Source organism: Triticum dicoccoides, chromosome 6B (assembly GCF_002162155.2).
Source record: "Triticum dicoccoides isolate Atlit2015 ecotype Zavitan chromosome 6B, WEW_v2.0, whole genome shotgun sequence".
NCBI classification, from domain to species: domain Eukaryota; kingdom Viridiplantae; phylum Streptophyta; class Magnoliopsida; order Poales; family Poaceae; genus Triticum; species Triticum dicoccoides.
In genome coordinates this window covers 12,735,641-12,743,999 of record NC_041391.1, presented here as the reverse complement: position 1 = coordinate 12,743,999, position 8,359 = coordinate 12,735,641, and the positions used below count along the sequence as shown (strand labels likewise).

Genomic DNA, 8,359 nt, shown 5'->3' with positions numbered 1-8,359 from the left:
CACCTAAGCTAGTAGAGCGTTCGATATTTGAATCCGGAACTATGGTGCTGGACAAGGAGAGGAGCAGGGTCCTTGTAATTGGTGGCACAGGTCACATAGGCAAGCATATCGTCGCGGCGAGTGCCCGCCGTGGCCACTCGACCTTTGTCCTCATCAGGGATGTTGCTCCGTCTGATCCAGCCAAGATGGAGCTCCTCAAGAGGTTCACTGATTCCGGTGTTGCTCTCATCAAGGTATAAGATTAATACCACTTTCTGTTGTCTGCCTTTCAACTACTCTCTGTTGTCACTGTTTTCTGTGTGGAATCTTTTTTATCTGTCTGATGACCAGGGAGATTTATTTGACCACGGGAGCCTCGTAAATGCCATAAAGGGTGCAGACATCGTCATCTCGGCCGTGGGGCCCCGTCAGCTCGCAGAGCAGACCAGGATTGTCATTGCAATCAAGGAGGCCGGCAATGTGAAGGTCAGATTATCAGCTTGTGTTTTTACTTGATGGAACGAGGGCTACAGATTGACCACTTAGTAGTAGTTGTTGTACAGAGGTTTCTGCCATCTGAGTTCGGCTCTGATGTAGAGCGGGTTCACACCGTTGATCCAGCGGCCACATTGTGCGCTAGTAAAGTCAAATTTCGCCGTCTGATTGAGGCGGAGGGTATACCTCATATATATGTCTGCTGCAATGGGTTCGCCGAAACATACCTTCCGAGCATTGGTGATGTTACAGCTTTGGCGCTGGCCCTCCGTCCGACAAGATCACCGTCCTAGGCGATGGAGATGCAAAAGGTAAGCACGCCCATCCCGTTTCCTGCCACTCCAAATTCGCACCGTCGTCGATTAATTGTGGGATCATGTTGATGTGTTGATTTTGATCCTTGATGCATGCAGCGGTGTTTGTGGTGGAAGAAGACATAGCTGCCTACACGGTGAGGGCGGTCGACGATCCCAGAACCCTGAACAAGATCCTGTACATGAGGCCGCCGGCGAACATATTGTCCCACAACGAGCTCATCTCGATGTGGGAAAGGAAAGTGGGCAGGACTTTCCATGTCGTGGGCATCCCGGAGGCGGATCTCCTGAAGATGATCAAGGGTACATCCATCATCATGCGACCAGACTTGTCTATGTGGTGTTTGTACATGGTTGCAATGGCACCGCTGACCTCTCTTGACATGCAATGATGCAGAGGTGACGTTCCCTATGAACATATTGCTATCCCTCGCGCTCTCCATCTTCGTCAGGGGCGACCAAGCCAACTTTGAGATTGAACCATCCTTTGGCGTTGAGGCCACTGAGCTGTACCCCGACCTAAGGTACACCAATGTCGACGAGTATCTCGACCGCCTACTCTGACAGTTTTTGGCTGGCTGGAACGGCACCCAGCCACAGTCGGCATCCAGAGTAAAGATATGAGCAAGTGCCCCCTCCAAATCCAATGATGTCTGCGGCTTTGTGTGTAACATGTGTAAATTCACCATGAATAAGAACCTCTGCTTCGCTGAAAAGCAGGGGTTTTCGATGTAGAAGGTTATAAATCAGCAGTTATACCTGATTATTTTCCAGCACCGATCTTGGGTTGAATGACCATCGGAGACTTTGGTTGATTTAATATTCTAGTTGGCCCATCAAGTCGGCATGGCGAACTGTCACATTTTTCTTATGTTCCAAGCTTTGATTGCTATTCTTATCTTCGAAGTTTTGATTCCAAATGTAGTAACAGAGGACAGAAGCCTTTGGCCTGCTTGTGATGCAGACCCAAGAAGAAACATATGATGGTGCATGGTGGTGTGCTGTTATCTTGTGGTACAGGCAGTTGCATCTGGTCACATTAACAAATATAACCTATGTCCCAAAAAGTTTGTCTTAGATTTATCTAGATACGGTTGCTTAAAACGTATCTGGATACATCTGTATCTAGACAAGTCTATGACAAACTTTTTGGAATGGAGGGAGTATGAAGTCAGTTTAAAGAGCATTATGTGGCTGACAAAAAAATGAAACAACAAAATGAATTTATGGGTCTGTTTTTCTTCTCGAGAGTATGCAAATTGTGTACCGTATTTTTTTATAAAAGAGAGCAAAATATGTTACAAGAGATCTAGTGAGGTGCGACTAACCTCGAAGATACACACTCACTCCACACCAAACTAGGAAAAAACAAAGTTACTCTCTCACAAATTGTTCTAAGCCACCAACTTCGTCGTGAGCCCTCCTCCTATCCTTAATTTCCTCGAAGATGTTGGCTGCAAGGATCTGCGCTCCCACTTGTTGCTCTGCCCTATTGAACACACGGGCATTGCGCAGCTTCCATAACGATCGGCCAAGCAAATCACTAAGGAATTGAACCATCTCTTATCATCTTTAGCATATCCCTGGCGCTGCACCAACCACCACTCCATGAATGTACCTCTCACCCTCGGAATCTGAGTGGAAAGATGCAAGACATCGAAGCATAAGTGCTAAGTTTCTCTCGCGTATACACATTGGGCTAGGATGTGATCAACATTATCTTCGTTTTGGAGACAAGTGTAGCAACATGATGGCATGTCTTGCAGTCTATGTCGAGCTCGCCTATCGGATGTCCAGAGGCGGAATTGCACGGCCAGCCAAGCAAATATTTTGCACTTAAGAGGGGCCCAGCTTCTCCAGACCACAACCACATGCAAGCAACGGATCTGTCCATGGCAAAGTTGTGCGTAGGTGTAGCTGGCCGAGTTGATTCATGAGGTTGCGCATAGCTAGGAGAAAGAATACTCTTTTCGGGATCACTGTACCGTGGCGATGGTATGCCAGAGGCGCATGAGCTGCAGCTGCGCCATGAACGAAGTGGTGGCCATAACGTCCGTAATCCAGTGTTGATCAGTCAAGGCCTGCCGCACGGTTCTACGATTAACAGTTCGAGTATCCACCAGATCATAGATCAAGGGAGACACATCCCTATGGAGAAACCATGCATCCACCGATCCCTCCATAACAACCCTTTATCTCCTTTCTTGTTTTGGTGGTCTCCATGCACTTTATCTACACTTCATGTCATGTGGCTTGTCATCTCCCATACGCAAAATATATCCACTCTGCATAAAATCATAAGTACTGAACCAATCTTTATTACATTATATATGAAACGAATAGGCAGAACCAAGTAACGGTTCATCATGACAAGAAACACAGCCAGCAAAATCAACAAGAGCATTATCTAACTCAAACTTATTACAAAGCATTATCAGATTTTTTTAGGTTTATACATACCGTTCCTTTTCTCCTTATGCTACAGTTCCAACAATCATCAATGAGTTGACCCTCTTTCTTACAGTAACTGCAGTATTTGTTCTTTCCCCTGGACTTTGAATGGTCTCTGTCGTTCTTGCTTTATCTCTGTTATTCTTGTATTTTTTATGCTCAGGCCTAGCTCATACCGGCAAGCCTTCTCTCTTGGAGGATGATTCCTCAGACTCTATCATATCTTTCATCTTTTTCTTCTGTTGAAGGGCCTCATCTACTTCCGCAACAGTTAGTTCATCATGACTATATAATATGATATCTCAGAATTTTGCAACGGAACTAAGCAGCAAGCATAAAAGTAGAAGACCTAAATCTTCATCATCATACTTTACCTCCATGGACTGTAAGTCAGAAACGATCCCCTTGAAGATCGATAAGTAGTTTAGCACTGAACCACCTTCTTGCAACTTGTGTGTGAACAACTTTATCTTCATGTGCATCTTACTGGTCAGGTCCTTGGACATGCGGATCGACTACAGGTTGAGACAGCGGGCTGCTGCAGTTTCTTGCAAAATATTGTTAGATCGATGAAGGTGAATCAAAGACATAACCTTACGGCCTTTACGTTTCTATTCATCGGCCCATGTCTTCTGTTCTTTGCCACGGAAGCCATCCATCACCTCATCCAGATCAGGATGTGCCAGCACTGCCCACATCTTCACTTGCCACAGGAAAAACCTTGTGTTGTAATCCAACAGCGGTAGATCGAACTTCATTGATGCTAATGTCGTTCAAATCCTAGACATAAACAAGGTTGTAATGCCACTTGTTAGAGATACGACAGGCAAAACCAATGATGAAGAGCAAATCAAACACAAGGGAGACATGGATTTTAACGTGAAAAGCCCCTCCAACACAAAGGGGGGAAACCACGAATGCCAACCAACAAATCTTCACTATACCGTGAGAGGTTACAAACGCCAGGATTTACAACGGTGATCTTATACCAAGTGGAGGCTTACAAAGGATATGCATGGTGGACGTGAACTAGGTGGCAACTGATCCGTACCGCAGGGGGCTTCGTCCCCCGCCGCACCCCTAGACATCCCTGGCACGAGGCGAGCCTCCCGACGACGGGCCTCCGCTCCGTCAGAGTGCCTGCTACAACCAGTGTTTTGGTTATCGAACAAAAGTACGCAATTTTGAGAGGTTATCGAGAATTTCGTCGCCCCGCATAATTGGCCCTGTCGAGCAAAAACAGTCAGGAATTTTGAACTTTCTGAATCTGAACGGTTGATATGTAGTTAAATAAAGCAGAAACTCGGTTTCAACACATGTCGAGCAATGGCGTAGTGGTTCTTGCATTTTGTTGCGTCGCGGGTTCGAATCCCTTCCTTGTTGTATTTTTTGCCAAATTCCACTCGATGTGACAAAATATAAAAGCAAAGTGTTTAAGTGGGGTTTGAACTTGAGACGGCCGACGTCATTTGTAAGGGGAAAACCACCGCCTTCAGCAAGTTTTCGTGTAATAATAGTTCCCCAACTATTTGACTAGCTATTTGAATTTAAATTCCAATTGAAATTTTCAAACGGTATTTCGTGGTAACCACGGTCCACGGACTCCCCCTCCCCCCATCCTAGGGTAATTTTTCTGTGTTGGGTAACCAAAATCTTGGCTATAGCCAACAAAGAAAACAAGGCTCACTGCCAGGGCTGCCTGGGGCCTGGCGCCACTGCTGCTCGACATTTTAGCAGGCTCTTAACCTCGGCATGTCTGCGCCCTGTCCTTCTCTTTGTCGAGGGCAACACTCAACATAGACAGTATTTGCTGAGAGCCCACAGTATGGTACTCACCGTAGATGAAAGCACTTGGCGTAGACGTTTATTCCAGTGATGATCCTTTGATCCCAGTCATGGAACATACTATGCATCTGGTGGAGTTCATCATGGATATTATTTATTGTCGGATCAGCCCCGCTTCATTCTATGCCTCCTGTACAGTTTCACTAAACATATTCTCCTTTAACCACTGAGCTTCAAACCGTTTCACATGGCCAGACCTGACGAATTCTGAGCATAATATTCAGTGTCAACTAATAGTGGGTAGTTATGAGAGTGATTACAATTCATGTTCTAAGAGCCGCATATGATGAGCGGGTCGGTAGGCTTAGTATTACCTTGGTCCCAAATTACTTGTCTTAGTATTACCTCCGTCCCAAATTACTTGCTTAGATACGGATGTATGATGTACTTATCTAATATTAAATGTAATAGAAGTAATTCAGGATGAAGGACCCATGGTCTTCGGGAAACGGCAATCATTAGCGATATCTTTCAGATAAGAACAGTTTTCTCTCTACCGCCCCCCACACAGTGGAGGAGTATGCTGGTCCGGGGAACAGGTCGGCTTCCACGATCGTGGCCACCAGATTTCTGTTGCCTCATCCCCTTTCAATCATGGTGCAATAATCAGAAAGTATTCTAGATTAAACCACCTCCTGCAAGCATAAGCCCAAATCTCTTGTGTATGCGTGGGTGGGTGTGAATGATAGATGAGTCCTGCCTGCCGTCCATCTCCAGAGAACAACGAAAGGAACTGAAAGTTGTTTAGTTTAAGCTGCAGTTCATTATTTCAGGGCCTAACTTGGAAAAAGGTTGGACGAGCATTACTACCTTGATTTTACAACATAGCAGGACCATTACTGACCATTATTTCAGGGCCTAATTAAGCGGAAGGTGCACTGTTGCTTTGGAAAATAGCAGGACCAGAGAAGCAGCTACCAGGTTTCAAGTGGTCAGACACCTTGATCACAGCCACGGACCTAACTGGCAGATCAAATGTATGTTTTGGAATTGGATGTCATCAGTTAGGTGTCTGCTCTGAGCACGTTGTGCTGCTAGGTGCGTCTCTTGTTGGACCCCTTGCATGTTAATTAGGCTGGGCAAAAAAGGCATGCAATCATGCCATGAGTTGGTTTAGATCTCCTTATTCTTTCGGCTGGTGCTTTACATCATTAGTACTTTACGTGCCGGAGACTTCTGCTCCAGCAAGAGAATAATATCATTTACTGATGTCAACGAGGGAAATGTTGATCATCATCCAAGGGACATGCATGGTTGACAGCGAACTGATCTGAACTACTCCCTCCGTTCCTAAATATAAGTCTTTGTAGAGATTGCACTAGATAGACTACATACAGAGCAAAATGAATGAATCTAAATTTAAAATGCATTTATATACATCCGTATGTGGTTTATAGTGGAATCTCTACAAAGACTTACATTTAGGAACGGAGGGAGTATATTATCGGAAGTTTCAGAGTTATTTTTCAGGCTTGTCATTTCTGTCCTTCCCTCTCTAACTCTACCTGAGGCTAGCAGTTCGGGAAGAGCTAGCACTGATGGAGTACCGAGGCGCTAAAACAAGAAGTGTTTCTCTCTGATCTTAGTATACTAACTGTAATTTTAGTATTTTACAGGAGAGAATAATGTGTATGTATTATACAACATAGCCGATCGAGGGAGCGGTATGTACACCCAACAACTGAAGCACGTTGGAGTGGTATCATCGCATACTTGAAAATCTTTTCCTTTAAGATACACAAGCTTTGAGTAGCTCAACAAAAAGACAATTGATTTGGTAGAGCAGTGCATCTTATTCATATGGTAGGCTGTCAACTTTATGCACCATTAATTCTCCACTTTGGCTACATCTAGGGTTAGGGTTCCGAAGTTTTTGTCATCATTTCTTATGAGTTTATATATATATATATATATATATATATATATATATATATATATATATATATATATATATATATATATATTCTCTCTATGGTAACTAGTAAAGTGGCCCTCGCAAATGTGTGGACATCATATTTATTATTCTGAAAATGATTGACATTAAATCTTATTTTCATAGGTACTTATATTATGGGGCTGGAAATTTTTATTTTTATTCGATAGCCATCGCTAAACAGGAAATCCTAATCAAACAAACATATTTAGAGCCTCTTGGTTTGCAGATTCTTATGACGTAATAATTTTATGTATGGGATTAACAGAAAATTGGAAATAATAAATAATTTGTGAATATATTTAGGGTCGGATATTTGGTTCGCAGGAATAGGAAAACTTATGAATCCTCATAAAAGCGGTTATATACATGTCAAACGACATGAACAAGGTACAAAGAAGATGTTACTATGCAATGAAATACCACAATATCCGTGTGTAGGAACTGAAAAAAGATGTCCAAGTGGATTATAAATCTAGTGCTTTTCCTATGAAATTGATATCAGTTGATAGGGCAATGTCCTCGATTTCTTTGAAGCAAATGGATTGCTAGTGCCACCAAAGGAAATTTTGCTCTTCATATGTTTTTCATTCACCTTTATTTTCAATCAAAAGGCCAATAATATGTGGAATAAGTATTGATATGTCATTCCTAAAACCAGAATGTAAATAAATGACTATAAATAAAGATAAAGTTGAAACGTGTCGGTATTTTGCATTTGATACTAGTTGAAGATACATGAATATCTACATGATGTGATTGTGGCTGCAAATCATGTGTTCTTCCATTGTATTTGTTGGCTGGTGTTTATGTACAATTATAAATATTGACTAGTCGTAGTCTACTAAAAATAAGATATGACAGTTAGTGTAAGAGAGTTTATGCCTAACTATGAAGATATATTGGTCATAAGGTCAACCATGTTAATCTATGTATTTATTTTTATTGTGGAATTTCCTAGCCTGGTTTTCTTTTGTTTGTTTAATCCTATGTCTTTTTAATGTAGAAAAATATCGATTATATGAAGATATGTGCAGATTGAATTTAAGATGAAAAAATCTTGTGGTGAAGCTCCTTTGTTGGTGCATATGCTCGTTTGTATGTGAGACACTTCGTTTGTAGGCATGTGTGATGTTTGGGTCACAAATTGTCCCTAAGTTCTAATGTACGTTCAGTGGGAGACGTTCCTGTCAACTACGAGGACGTCTGTGATGACTTCGTCAATCTTAAATAATGCACCGGTTCAGTCTTGCGTGTGTTCATAGGGGGTGGGTGTATGTACGTTTGTATGAGCGTTTACACCTTTACTATGTTCAAAAAATAAGTAGTAATATTCCAAAGA

The 8,359-nt window shown here is 42.7% G+C and overlaps 1 pseudogene; it reads left to right on the top strand.

Moving 5' to 3' along the window:
* Positions 1-1,795, top strand: LOC119321770 (annotated as a pseudogene).
* Positions 1,796-8,359: the final 6,564 nt, after the last annotated feature.